Consider the following 15,472-nt stretch of genomic DNA (forward strand, 5'->3'; position numbering starts at 1 on the left):
TTGTGTGGGGTTTGGGGGGGGGTCTACGCTACCTTCTAGATACCTCACACGAGTCCTCGTACGACCTCTAAGTGGCGTCGAGTTTTATTGGGGCCCCCGTCAAGTCAAGGGAAATTGGTAATTGCACTTGAGGTACGCCTCTGGGCCGCCCCTCACAAGTGAGGGCGATATTTCTGGGTTAGGGATCTTGACACCGGTTACGACCTTGCCGTTGGCCCTTAAACGTTAGGATGTACAATTTCAAAATTTCAAGTAAATGTTTTGTAGGATGTTAGTTCGGCTAGGAGAACCTTTGTATTAGAGAATCTGTTAAGGTTAGCCAAACATCGCAATGTGGTAATGAAATTGTACATAATATGGAACTGTTTATTTAATGTTTTAATTTTGTTTCATATTTTAATAAATACGGCCGGGAGGGTTACTCCCTCCCGTCTTCCAAAAACTTCAGAACTGTTTCCGGTTTCCCATCCTTGGGGATTGTGTTGAGAGGGGGTGGCGGGTATCTCAGCCATATGGAAAGGGGCGACCACTCGGTCCCCCCGAACGTATGGCGGAGTACCACGATCCCCCCGGGAAGCCATCTTGGGCGGGAGGCGAGTCTCGGCTGGTATGCCCGAAGCGGCGTAGCCGGGGCGCGCCTTTTCCCGCCCTAGAGTGGGTTGGCCTAGACACTGACGCGGCTGGCCACGCCCTTGGGGCAGGCAGGGGCGGGTTTACGCCCGCCCTGAAGACGGATAAAAGGAGAAGCAAGATCAGAAGGCATCCTCTTGTTCCTGTGCTCTGAAGCTGCACCTCCTCGCTGCACGTGAGCTCGAGACGGAACGAAGAGCCAATTTTGACCCACCCACCAGCCCCTGAGGACAGCAAGTGGTTTTTTGAATAAAGTTGATGGATAACTCTGATTTTCGTTTACAGGTTGTGGTATTATCGTGATGATTTTGAGTATGTAATAAAGAATGGTCGATTTGTGTTACGTTTCGCAAATAAAGAAATTCTGCTTTAGTGTTCATTGGTAAGCATGCTTTTAATAAAATTGTAGTTGCTACTGTCTTTTTAGTTTAGTCATTTAGTTAGCATTGTCGTATTTATTTTGGTCGGGCGGTAAGGTCATGATCGGTGAGCACTAATTGGAAGATCCCTATGAGTGGGCGTCACCCAGCACGGATGGGAGCGCTCGGGGGAGGTGGCCATTGGCCCCTCAACGGGGAGGCGGTCCCTTCTAAGGATGGGTCGCCGAAAGAAAAGGAAAGGCGGTCAAGGCCCCTTCCTGGGTAGGAGGGGTTACAGCCCCCTCCTGGGGAATTTCCCGGGGCCAGGACGTCTGCGACGGCAGATGTGGTAAGTTGTGTGGGGTTTGGGGGGGGGGTCTACGCTACCTTCTAGATACCTCACACGAGTCCTCGTACGACCTCTAAGTGGCGTCGAGTTTTATTGGGGCCCCCGTCAAGTCAAGGGAAATTGGTAATTGCACTTGAGGTACGCCTCTGGGCCGCCCCTCACAAGTGAGGGCGATATTTCTGGGTTAGGGATCTTGACACCGGTTACGACCTTGCCGTTGGCCCTTAAACGTTAGGATGTACAATTTCAAAATTTCAAGTAAATGTTTTGTAGGATGTTAGTTCGGCTAGGAGAACCTTTGTATTAGAGAATCTGTTAAGGTTAGCCAAACATCGCAATGTGGTAATGAAATTGTACATAATATGAAACTGTTTATTTAATGTTTTAATTTTGTTTCATATTTTAATAAATACGGCCGGGAGGGTTACTCCCTCCCGTCTTCCAAAAACTTCAGAACTGTTTCCGGTTTCCCATCCTTGGGGATTGTGTTGAGAGGGGGTGGCGGGTATCTCAGCCATATTACTTGTGCATTGATCGAATAATTGAGAAATCCTGTGTCATGTCAACAACAATGCTACCTACTGAAGCCAAACCAGACATCATACATGAATGGTTTGATAAAAAATGTTGGTTAAGCAAATAAAAAATGGGGCTTATTTATGGGCCCTTGCATCACTTTTGCGCCACTTGGGCATCACTTTTTGTGACGCACGATCGGTGCAAAAAATGCCTTGCACTATATTTACAAAGTGACGCATGTAGGTAGATGCGTCACTTTGTAAACCCATGCGCCACATTATACCTGCGCCAGGTATAATGTATACAGGGGGGCATTCCAGCGCAAGAAAGGGTCGAAGAGGTGACTCAGTGATATCTATGAGATTTCACTGTGCCACTTATAGGACGCAAATGCGTCAAAATTTTACACCTGCCTCATGCTGGCGCCAAAACTGACGCAAGCACATTTAACATGGGACTTGCCCATGTGTAAATGACCCATTGCTGGAGTTGCGTCACTTTTGTGACACACTCGAGCGATGTGTCATTTTGAGCCTACAGATACGTCAGAAATTTAACTCCTTGCGACATAATGTATCATACTGTAAATATGACGCATCATTGCTATCGCAAGGAGGGTGCAAGGAAAAGTGACGCATCGCTGTTTTCACGCAGCGATGCTTCACTTTTCATAAATGAGGCCCAATGTGTGCAAGGAGCAATTCTAAATAGGTTTTGAGGCAGAAGTAGAGTGAATTCCACCAGAGAATAAGAGGAGGGATAAAAACAGCGTCAGGAGATAAAAACACAAAAACATTTTTGAACTTAATGTCATTTGAGTACCAGGGAAAGAGTTGTACTGTAGAAAGCCTTATTTACGCTCACGATTAGCATAGGTATTTAAAATTACTTTATAATGAGAGATTAACACCTACTCCTTGGTGGGGGGCTAATAAGAGTGAAGGGAGGGGTTTCTTATTAATTTAAGACCAAGAAGTCGAAAGGTGTTGTGTCATTTACTTTAGCGTGTAATCATTATTTGCGTATATTTTATTACGTATCCTTTGTGTATAATGTACGCTGAATAGCGTGTTAGGTGTGTTTACTTTTGTAAGGTGCTTACATTCCCTGCACATGCTCTGTGTCCCATGTTTCACTAACCTGGACTGGAAAGAGCAGCTGCTGGAGTGAGGAGACCCGGAGAGGCCGTATTTCCATGCAATGTAACTGGTGTTCTTAATTTAAAAAAAAATCTTATTTAAACTACGAGGTCTCCGGCCCCACAAAAGGTCAATTGGGAGCCTGGAGCCAAATGAAGCCCAATTAGTTTTCTGAAGGCATATGTTTGCTAAATAAATAGATCACATGCTTTCCAAGGTAAGACCTGTTGACTTAGCCCATGCTTGTTAGATTCTGTAACTGAGGTATCAATTTGTACGGAGCTGCTCAATTTGTAGCACGTTTGGAGGAATGCCGCTTGTTACAGAGGTTGTTTGTGGGATTAAAAACAGTACTTAGTTTCTGTATTTTAGTTCCCAAAGCAAGCATCTGAACATTTTCAATGAGGTGCTTCAGCATGTGTTTGTGAATACTGCTTGTGAGCATTGATTTATTTTTGCAATAGTTTAATTAGCCGTCAATAAAGACAATTATCCATTTGTCCTTCAATCATTCAGATACAGCAATTACTGCATATTTTGGTAGTATTTTTAAATTATTCATCGCCTTCGTTGACTCAGTCAAATATTGTAAAGTGGAATCTAACAAAACACAATAGGCCATGGGCCTCATTTATGAAAAGTGACGCATCGCTGCGTGAAAACAGCGATGCGTCACTTTTCACTGCGCACTCCTTGCGACACCAATGATGCGTCATATTTAATGTATGACGCATCATGTCGCAAGGACTTACAGATACGTCAGTATTTCAGACGCATCTGTAAGCGCAAAAGTGACGCATTGCTGGAGTGTGTCACAAAAGTGACGCATCTCCAGCAATGCGTCCTTTCACATGGGGAAAGCCCCATGTGAAAGGGCTTGTGTCAGTCTTACGCCTGCTGTGAGGCAGGCGCAAGATTTTGACGCAACCGCATCCTAAAAGTGACGCAGTGAAATCTCATAGATTTCACTGCGTCACTATTACGAGGCTTTTTGCGGGGGAACGCCCCCTCTGCATACATTATACCTGACGCAGGTATAATGTGGCGCAGGGGTTTAAAAAGTGACGCATCTACCTAGATGCGTCACTTTTTAAATATGGCACAACAAGGCGCATGTTTTACGCCGCTGATGCGTCACAAAAAGTGACGCATCCGCAGCGCAAAACTGACGCAAGGTCTCATAAATGAGGCCCCATATCTATATGTAGACAGTCATGTGCACTATGTACTGGTGCCACAATGGACAACGACAGAGAAAAAAAAGGATTACAGAAAATACATCTGTTCCTTTCCTTTTCAAGAAAAGTGAGAGTAAAACAGCCCATCTCCCATTTCACCATCTGTTAGACTAGGCACCCTTAAGTTGGTTCCCCCTGGCTATTTGCCTTCTGACCTCTCGTTTTGCTGACTTCATTCTTGCTGGCATTAGGATTCTGGGCACTTTACCACTGCTAACCAGTGCTAAAGTGCATATGCTCTGTACTTTAAACATGGTTATGTTGGCTTATCTAACTACAAAAAGATGAAAACAGTCACTCTTATTTTGTAAAAGAACGCTCACGCACCAACCTAGTTGGTTATATGCTTCATCATAGGGTTCTCACTAAAGAGGCCGAGTGCTCCTCTGGTGTGATCCAACGCCTGGTTACAGCGGAGTGGGTTTTTTGAGTGTGAAACAGTGATGGTGCAAAAAAGATTTGTGTGTGAAAATGACCTTTATAAGCCCAGTAATAGTTTAATGATGGGGGAAATAAGGTAAAGGATAAAAGCAGTGTAGTGAATGATGTGAACTGGGTAATTTGGACAGTTACATGCTATGGTAAAACAAAAAACAATGGTCTACATGTGTCAGCCTTCTTGTGCCAATCGCGATGCTTTCGTCAGGACCAAATTGCTATGGCGGTAAGCGCACGGTAAGGTGCACCCTAACCTAAAGCAGAAACACAGAGGTACCGCATAACTTACAGTTCTAGTACCACCCTCAGAACATTGTTAGAAGGCTGATCAATCTGTAAAACAAAACAGACAGGTAGAAAGACAAAACATATGAACATTACATACACTTTTGTAACCACATGTGTTGCCCAAAGAGTGACCAGGCTCATGCTGATGAATATACTATTCAAAAGGGTTGAGCTCATACTGGTAATGGTGTTGCCATGTCGAACCACAACTAATAAGTAACCATGATAATGACACATAAGTGCTGTGCCTCCATTATTTGTGTCAGAAATTGTGCAATCAGTGATTACCCTAAAGGTGTAATATTAGCACCCATAGTTCTCGGTATTTGCGCGCTTTTGCTGCTGCATGCTGATGCTGGCATTACCAGTCTTGTAATACAGGATGTGACGGATTATGACACCAAATGTAGACGCCTCCTTGATGACCATAAGAACTATACCCATCTCGATACAGATCTTTCCTCACAGCTCAGGGCAAAAATGTCTGACTTGGTTGATCGTGCAGTATCAAATGGCCATATCTCTAAACACAAAGCAGAATTCTTGATGACAGGTGATAGGATTATCCCATATTTTTACACCTTACCAAAAACACAAAAAAAAGAACTCCTCCGGGACGCTCTATCGTATTGGGGATTGGTCCACTCTTGGAGTCACTATAGTGTTTTTATGACTTTTTTCTTAAACCCTTGACACAACAAACTTCTACTTACTTTAAGGACACCAAGTGTCTCCTAGCCCTTTTACAAAACCTAACAGTGGATGAAGACTCTACGATATTGGTGTCATTAGACATTGAGAGCCTGTACACAACTATCTCACAGGATGATACAATCAAGGTACTTGGTGAGGCTCTGGATAAAGCCACATGGGACTACAAGACCCCAAGAAAGTTCATCATTGAATGTGCAACCTTGGCCCTAAAACAGAACAATTTTAAGTACAAAGAGGACCTGTTACTGCTGACAACAGGGACTTTGATGGGCAACACCTTCGCTCCGAGTGTAGCAGGCCTCTACGTACATGAGTTTGAACAAAAGCATATCCTGGTGGCGAGTAACCCTTTTTCATCCTATATTTCCTTTTGGAAAAGGTACATAGACGATGTCTTGGTAATATAGCAAGGACCAGAACAAACCTTACAAGAATTCCTTCAATGGATCAACACATGTGACCTTAATCTTAGGTTCACACATGCTTTTGACGGCAACAAAATGGTCTTTCTAGATGTGGTTATTTAAAAAATTGAAAGCCAGCAACTCACTAAGATATATCATAAACCTACAGCCAAGAATAATCTACTGGAATGTTCAATCTTCCATCCCAGGCCTTTATGAGAGAACCTTTCCTATGGGCAATGTTTACTGCTATGACGGAATTGCAGTAAGGTGACGGATTACCAAACCCAGTCAGCCGAACTAACCGAGAAACTGCACAATTGCGGCATCCCGGCTCACATCCTTAAGAAAAGTTGTAAACAGGCCGGAAATCATCCCCTTGAGGTTCTCCTTACAGATAACCCAAAGCATACTGAAGGAGTCCCCTTGACCTATACCACAATATACAGTGTCACCAGCAATGCGATTACGAAATCTGTAAACAAACATTGGAAGGTACCGATAACTAACAATTTGAAATTGGAAAAGCCCTTATTTTCCTACAAAAGAGCAACAAGCCTTAGAGATTTCTTGGTACATACCCACCCAAAGAAAACAGACAGTGAAGACAACCTTTCTTTACTTAATGCTTGGGGCCTCCAGAAGGTCACAGGGCATTTTCCATGTGGCACATGCAGTGTTTGTCATCTCACCGCACCCACTAATACATTAAACTTTGAACACGGCAAGACATGGATACAAAAATCACATACAAATTCTAATTCCAACAATGTGATATACCTTATCACATGTCCTTGTGGATTAAGCTACTTAGGAAAGACAACATGCAAAGTCAAGCAGTGTTTGTGTGAGCATCAGAGCAATATCCGGTGTAAGAAAAGCACAACCAGGATGACTGATCATATCCTGCAGGCCAATCATACTGTCAATGATTTGGGCTGGACAGTTGTTGAACAAATGAAAGCAGGAGACAATACACAGAGAATACTATTTGAAAAAAACAACGGTGGGTGTACTGCCTCTCTACATACAAACAGGGCTTTAATGACAACATTCCCTGGGGTTCAGTGCTAAAGGGTTACCACCCCTGTGCATCTGAGGGTGTATTAACACCATCATGGCAGGATTTGTGATATATATGTATGTATAAATCCCACTCCTACACCGAAGTGCTCTTCATTGTTACTAGCAAGCTTGATCACGCTAAGTATTTTTGGACCTCCACCACCTGGCATTTTTATGATAACCAATATCACATACTGTGCACCAGCTACATAGCAAACTTTTCTGTACCTATTTTTTGTACTAGTTACACTTAGTCTGTCCAGTTGAGCACAATTGTCAGTTTTCTTGTGAGTTCATTCTTTATATCGATATTCGGATTCTGTGTAGCCCAAGAATCTGCACAATAATAGACTGTGCCATTGAAATTGAGCCGATAACTTTATTATCATGAAAATATAGTGCGGACAGATTGCGGGGAGCATTGTACATCTTTTATATTGTCCAGTTTTAATATTACGCTATACACTGAATAAAGCTATAGTATTTTCAATACCGGCGTCACATTTAGAAGGTTAGAGGTATAGCTTTTTTCCGTACCAGATTCACACGGGAAGTCTGTAAATCCGCACAAAAACAGACTGTGCCTTTGCAGTTGAGCTCTCACTTTACTATCATGAAAGCAAAGTGTGATACAGATTCTGGGTGAGCATTTGTACATCATTTATATAGTTCGGTTTCAATATCACGCTTATTTGCTGTAGTTGCTTTACATTGAATAAAGCTTTATTACTTTCAATACCGGCCTCACATTGAGAAGGTTAGCGGTACAGTTCTTTTCTGCACCAGACTGACGCGGGCATACGTGCGCACGCACGCTGTGATGTAATCAGGTCCCGTGATGCGGAACCTACGGGAAAACCTCAGTTTAAATGCGCTCTGTCCGAAAACCCCCTTGTCGGCGGTGTCCTCGTAACGGGAGAGTCTATGTGCCAAACAGGTGTCTTGGTTAAGTCCTTGGAGCAGCTTTTGGGGAATATTACAGCCAAATGTATGTTAACGCTGATTCTTTTTAACCATAGTATGTGACTATAAGCCACCACCCCCGCCTGTACCCGTGTTGTAAGGTTTACATACATTGAAAGTAAACTTTTTCTCCATTTTTTGCAAATTGCCATCTTTACTTTTAACATAATGAGCTTCAGCACGCTTGTGCTTCAGTATAACTTTTTCCACCATTTATTTTTTAACAGTTAAGTTCACCGCCTATTAAGTAATATATGAGTACATAAATCGACTGGTAATGCCATCATACGTGCGCAGAAGCAAAAGCATGCAAATGCCATGAACCAGGGGTGCTAATATTACACCTTTTTGGTAATCACTGGTTGCACTATGTCTGACACAAATAACGGAGGCACAGCATTTATGCATCATTATCATGATTACATATGAGTTGCGGTTCTGAAGGACAACACCATTACCAGCATGAGCTCAAAAGTATTCTCATCAGCATGAGCCTGGTCACTCCTTGAGCAACACATGTCAATACAAAAGTGTATGTAATGTTCATATGTTTTGTCTGTCTCCCTGTCTGTTTAGTTTAACAGATTGATCCGCCTTCTAACAATGTTCTGAGGTGGTACGAGAACCGTAAGTTATGCAGTACCTCTGTGTTTTTGCTTCATGCCTTAGCGTGCGCATACCGCTGTGGCAGTTTGGTACAAGGAGGCTGAAACATGTAGACCATTGTTTTTGATTTTACCATATGATGTAACTGGCCAATATACCCAGTTCATAACAATCACTACACTGCTTTTATCCTTTACCTTATTACTCCATCATTAAACTATTACAGGGCGAATATAGATCATTTTAACATATAAATATTTTTTGCACCATCACTGTTTCACTCAAAAAAACAGCTCCTCTGTAACTAGGCATTGTAGCACACCAGAGGGGCATTCGGCCTCTCTGATGGGAACCCTATGATGAAGCAGGCTATGTTGGTGAGTGAGGGTTCTTTCAAAAAATAGGAGTGACTGTTTTCATCACTTTTTGTAGTTTCTTTTGTTCCACTACTTTGTTTATGCATTGAATATTAGGGGGACTAAGCGTGGCTTCACTTCCCTCTCTCTCCTGTTGATTGATTATATGTTGGCTTATTCACCTTGGCCTATTTAATTTATTCATAGGGCCAGATGTATGAAGCATTTTTCTCGTTCACAAATGGACCGATTCTCAGAATCGGCACCATGTGCATACGGGAAAAAGCCTTTTGGGATGTATCATCCCAAAAGGCCATCCCAAAATATGGAATCACGAAATTTGCGATTCCCTACTTTGCAAAATAAATGTAATTCTGGAAGTTGTGTGATTTTGCCTTAAGAAATCACCAATTACCACCAATTTTAAGTTGGCTGTAATTTGCGATGTCATAGAAAAATTCACTTTTTTGCATTTTTCAAAGTGCCGTGTGGCACACATACATGCCCTTAAGGCATGTATGTGTTCCACATGTGCACACATGCATATTTCAGGGGTGCAACAAGCTGTCCTTTTGGCACCCTTGCACCCTTGAAATTGCCTTTGCAATTTGCGAGTACCTATTGGGTACTCACAAATTTTGAATATCTTCCCTTTCATTCCTATAGGCCAATGGGTATTCCCTAATTGCAAATCGCAATTTGCGATTAAGGAATATATATAGTATTGCGAAACCTACATATATTGCATTTTGCGAGTCCTTAATAGCGAATCGGTAAAATGACTCGCAAACTACAGTGATGATACATCTGCTCCATAAATCCCTAGTAATGTGCACTATATGTATGTGCCTGTGCCTGTGAATTAAATGCTACTGTTGGGCTGGCAGCACTGACTGTGCCACCCACTAATTAGCCCTTTATACATGGTTCCGGCCTGCTTGCTCGGCAGAACCTGTGTGTGCAATATAAACTGCCATTTCGACCTGGCAAGTTAACGTACTTGCCCAGCTAAAACCTTCCCTTTTATTAGATATAAGTCACCCCTAAGGTGGGCCCTAGGCAACCCTCTGAGCAGGGTGCAATGTATTTAAAAAAGTAGGACTTGCACTTTTGAGTTTTTTGTGTCCTGGTTGTGAAAAACCGCTTACTTCGTTCTTCACTACTACAAGGCACATCTCTTCCATTGGTTAACATTGGGAACAGTAGTACCACCCCTCAATGTCCATTGCAACAGTTCCATGATCATCTCCTTTGGTCTTAAATGGGCCCCTAACACATTAAAATACTTAAGAGTACTGTTCATCAAAAATCTCAAGGCTTCCAGGAACCTAAATGAACAAAAAACACTAGACAAAATTAAAGACAACATTGACAAATGGTCAAATAAATTTATCATGCGGTGGGGAAGAGTAGAATCCATTAAAATAATAATCACACCACTTATCATCTTTCAAATCAGTATGTCCCCTATTTACCTTCCTGACTTTATAATGAAAATAGACGCAATTCTTATTAAATTCCTATGGAATTAAAAAAAAAACAGAATCGTTCTGAAGAAAGTAAGGTTTTTCAAAAAAACTAGGAGGGCTAACCCTTCGAGAATATAGGAGATACCAACAGGTCTTCTTTGCTAAACAGGGAAGTGAATGGTTTCTACTCACCACTAACAACTCTCCCTCCTGGCTTAACACCGAAAAAGACCTGGCTAAACCCCATTCACTTGCATCCCTAATAGCTATAAAATAAAATCAAAAACACACCGCTAACATAATCTCATGCACAGTACAGGCACTACGCAAAGTCGATAACAAACGTCTCAACAGAATGTACCATTTGCACTTAGACTCCTTGTGGCACAACGAAAACTTTAAAATAGAGGGTAGAACACTTTTCATTGATAAATGGGCACCAAAGGGCATACTGTCAGAGGGGACATTGGCACCCCCTCAGAACCCATACCCTTCTCCCAGCTCAAAATGAAGTACAACCTAAATGACATGGACTTCTTTTACTTTTTAAAAATCAAATCACTTATTGCCAGACGTAAACCGCCAACCCATTCTGACCTCCCAACTGCCCTAAACGCTTCCAGCAAAGAGGGTCACTTGGAGTCCAAATGATATGTTTGCCGTTCCCCACTAAATATGCGCTAACCAAGACCATCCAGGGCAAATGGGAAACCCAACTGCCTGATGCTGGAAACTCCCATGTGACAACACCGGACTGGTCGTCCGTTGGGTGAAACCTCACCTCCAACAAGCTAACTCATTCACTAGCACAATGGCATATTTGGATTGCTATTATGGCCCACTGGACCCCAGCCAAACTTTATAAACTAGGCCTCCGATCTCAGGACACCAGCTGTAGTTGCGAGAAGGAAGCAGGTGACTTCAGACACATGCTTTGTAAATGACCCTTTACTAAACAAATCTGGAAGGATATCAATGACAGTATGTCACAAATTCTTCACAAAAAGTGGACTCTAGACTTAGTGGCCATTACACTAGGTATATTTCCACTGGCACTAAAACAAGCATTGAACAAAGACAAACAAATCCTATGGCATATACTAGTCACAACCGATCTCCAAGTCATCCTCTACGAGTGGAAGGGCTCATCCAAACTCTCCTCCCAAACCTGGTGGGAATGGGTTCAATTTAATTCACTGAACACATATTTTAACTACTCTCCACATATTAAAAAGAAAACTTGGACTCAACTAGAGAATTAAATATCAAATTATCTCCACCATTCAAGTTAGGGGATACTCCCACCCACTCCCCTTTGTCCCCATCCGCCTTCATTTCTTATATGTCTTCTCTACCTCCCCGGTGCCCACCCCTCACTCCTGACATTCCTCAACACCCCCACTAATTTCTACTCACTCTCACTTCCTCCTTCCCCTCGCTTTCTGCCTTTCTATCAACCATTGACATACAAACAAGATACCGTACAGTCCTCTCTTAGTAATCAACTCAACCCGTTTACCACACCAACACCAATCAACTATACTTCAAACTGATTCACTTAAACCTCATACTCTCTCAACCATAGCTTTTATTTGTTATGTATTATAAAGTTGTCTCTCTCGCAGAATATTGGTAACATCCCCAGGATGGATTGCTCTATTTGTATCTTCTTTCTCTTTCTCTACATAAAAACCTAATAAAAAAGTTTCTGGAATGAAAAAAACACATCTTTTAAGTGTAATTTCCAATTGGGAAAATATAATGATTAGGTCTTTTGTGTTTCTGTACTCACAACTTAAAATCACAATTTATGGTGAAGCCGGATTTCAGATTGTAAGACTGAAAATGTCACTTTTTAAAAAATTGCAATTTTTTTACTTTAACTACTTTGTGCCTCTGCCTGTCTCTGAATACACGTCTGGGGTGGGTGACAGCTGGGCTTTGTGCATTCCCTCTAGAGAGTCACACAATGGGAGCTGGATTGTGACATTTGCATCCGGAGGGTCCATCCCTAGGCTGATGGGCCTTCCTGGGGTAGATTGGAAGAGAGAAGTGGATGCTTGCACTTCAATAAATCAATAAATCAATCAATTCTTTATTTGTATCAGATCAATAAAACCATTATAAAAGAGATAAAAACTTTAAAAACAACAAGTGTACACTGCCCAATGTGTAGATACAGAAAGAACAGTTGGTGGTAGAATGCAGAACAATGTCATACATTCACCCCAGTACAGAGATCTGGGCCTACATATATCGTTTTTTTTGCACTCTACACCACCCCAGTTCAGACATGGCCATATGCAAATCAGCCTTGACCCTGTGCATCATGGGAACAGTCCAGCCCGAACTGCCAAGCCATGTCTTTCCTGGACCGGAATCAAGCATCCTAGGACCGGTTTCTGGCTATCAGCCGTCTTCAGCCAGGATAGCTTGACTCCAGTGGTGTGGAGAGCATGGGACTCACGTCTGAGCATACCCATCCCACTCGGGGTGACAAAAGCAGAAACAACAGTTGATGGACAGAATGCAGAACATGTCATACATTCACCCAGTACAGAGATCTGGGCCTAAATCCATCCTTTTTTGCACTCCACACCACCCCAGTTAAGACATGGCCATATGCAAATCAGCCTTGACCCTGTACCTCATGGGAACAGTCCAGCCCGAACTGCCAAGCCATGTCTTTCTTGGACCGGAATCAAGCATCCTAGGACTGGTTTCTGGCTATCAGCCGTCTTCAGCCAGGATAGCTTGACTCCAGTAGTGTGGAGAGCATGGGACTCATGTCTGAGCATACCCATCCCACTCGGGGTGACAAATGCAGAAACAACAGTTGATGGACAGAATGCAGAACAATGTCATACATTCACCCCAGTACAGAGATCTGGGCCTAAATCCATAGTTTTTTTGAACTCCACACCTCCCCAGGTCAGACATGGCCATTTGCAAATCAGCCTTGACCCTGTGCCTCATGGGAACAGTCCAGCTCGAACTGCCAAGCCATGTCTTTCCTGGACCGGAATCAAGCATCCTAGGACCGGTTTCTGGCTATCAGCCATCTTCAGCCAGGATAGCTTGACTCCAGTGGTCTGGAGAGCATGGGACTCATGTCTGAGCATACCCATCCCACCCGGGGTGACAAATGCAGAAACAACAGTTGATGGACAGAATGGGGAACAATGTCATACATTCACCCCAGTACAGAGATCTGGGCCTAAATCCATCGCTTTGTTTGCACTCCACACCACCCCAGTTCAGACATGGCCATATGCAAATCAGCCTTGACCCTGTGCCTCATGGGAACAGTGCAGCCCGAACTGCCAAGCCATGTCTTTCCTGGACCGGAATCAAGCATCCTAGGACCGGCTTCTGGCTATCAGCCATCTTCAGCCAGGATAGCTTGACTCCAGTGGTGTGGAGAGCATGGGACTCACGTCTGAGCATACCCATCCCACTCGGGGGGACAAATGCAGAAACAACAGTTGATGGACAGAATGCAGAACAATGTCATAAATTCACCCCAGTACAGAGATCTGGGCCGAAATCCATAGTTTTTTTGAACTCCACACCCCCCCAGTTCAGACATGGCCATATGCAAATCAGCCTTGACCCTGAACCTCATGGGAACAGTCCAGCCTGAACTGCAAAGCCATGTCTTTCCTAGGACCGGTTTCTGGCTATCAGCCGACTTCAGCCAGGATAGCTTGACTCCAGTGGTGTGGAGAGCATGGGACTCATGTCTGAGCATACCCATCCCACTCGGGGTGACAAATGCAGAAACAACAGTTGATGGACAGAATGCAGAACAATGTCATACATTCACTCCAGTATAGATATCTGGGCATATATCCATTGTTTTTTTGTACTCCACACCACCCCAGTTCAGAAATGGCCATATGCAAATCAGCCTTGACCCTGTGCCTCATGGGAACAGTCCAGCCCGAACTGCCAAGCCATGTCTTTCCTGGACCAGAATCAAGCATCCTAGGACCGGTTTCTGGCTATCAGCCGTCTTCAGCCAGGATAGCTTGACTCCAGTGGTCTGGAGAGCGGGGGACTCACGTCTAAGCATACCAATCCCACTCAGGGTGACAAATGCAGAAACAACAGTTGATGGACAGAATGCAGAACAATGTCATACATTCCCCCCAGTACAGAGATCTGGGCCTAAATCCATCGTTTTTTTGCACTCCACACCTCCCCAGGTCAACATGGCCATATGCAAATCAGCCTTGACCCTGTGCCTCATGGTAAGAGTCCAGCCCGAACTGCCAAGCCATGTCTTTCCTGGACCGGAATCAAGCATCCTAGGACCGGTTTCTGGCTATCAGACATCTTCAGCCAGGATAGCTTGACTCCAGTGGTCTGGAGAGCATGAGACTCACGTCTGACCATACCCATCCCACTCGGGGCGACAAATGCAGAAACAACAGTTGATGGACAGAATGCAGAACAATGTCATACATTCATCCCAGTACAGAGATCTGGGCCTAAATCCATCACTTTCTTTGCACTCCACACAACCCCAGTTCAGGCATGGCCATATGCAAATCAGACTTGACCCTGTGCCTCATGGGAACAGTCCAGCCCAAACTGCCAAGCCATGTCTTTCCTGGACCGGAATCAAGCATCCTAGGACCGATTTCTGGCTATCAGCCATCTTCAGCCAGGATAGCTTGACTCCAGTGGTGTGTAGAGCATGGGACTCACTTCTGAGCATACCCATCCCACTCGGGAGACAAATGCAGAAACAACAGTTGATGGACAGAATGCAGAACAATGTCATACATTCACCCCAGTACAGAGATCTGGGCCTAAATCCATAGTTTTTTTTCCACTCCACTCCACCCCAGTTCAGACATGGCCATATGCAAATCAGCCTTGACCCTGTGCCTCATGGAAACAGTCCAGCCTGAACTGCCAAGCCATGTC

The sequence above is a fragment of the Lissotriton vulgaris genome, chromosome 1_1 (assembly GCF_964263255.1).
Source record: "Lissotriton vulgaris chromosome 1_1, aLisVul1.2, whole genome shotgun sequence".
NCBI classification, from domain to species: Eukaryota; Metazoa; Chordata; class Amphibia; order Caudata; family Salamandridae; genus Lissotriton; species Lissotriton vulgaris.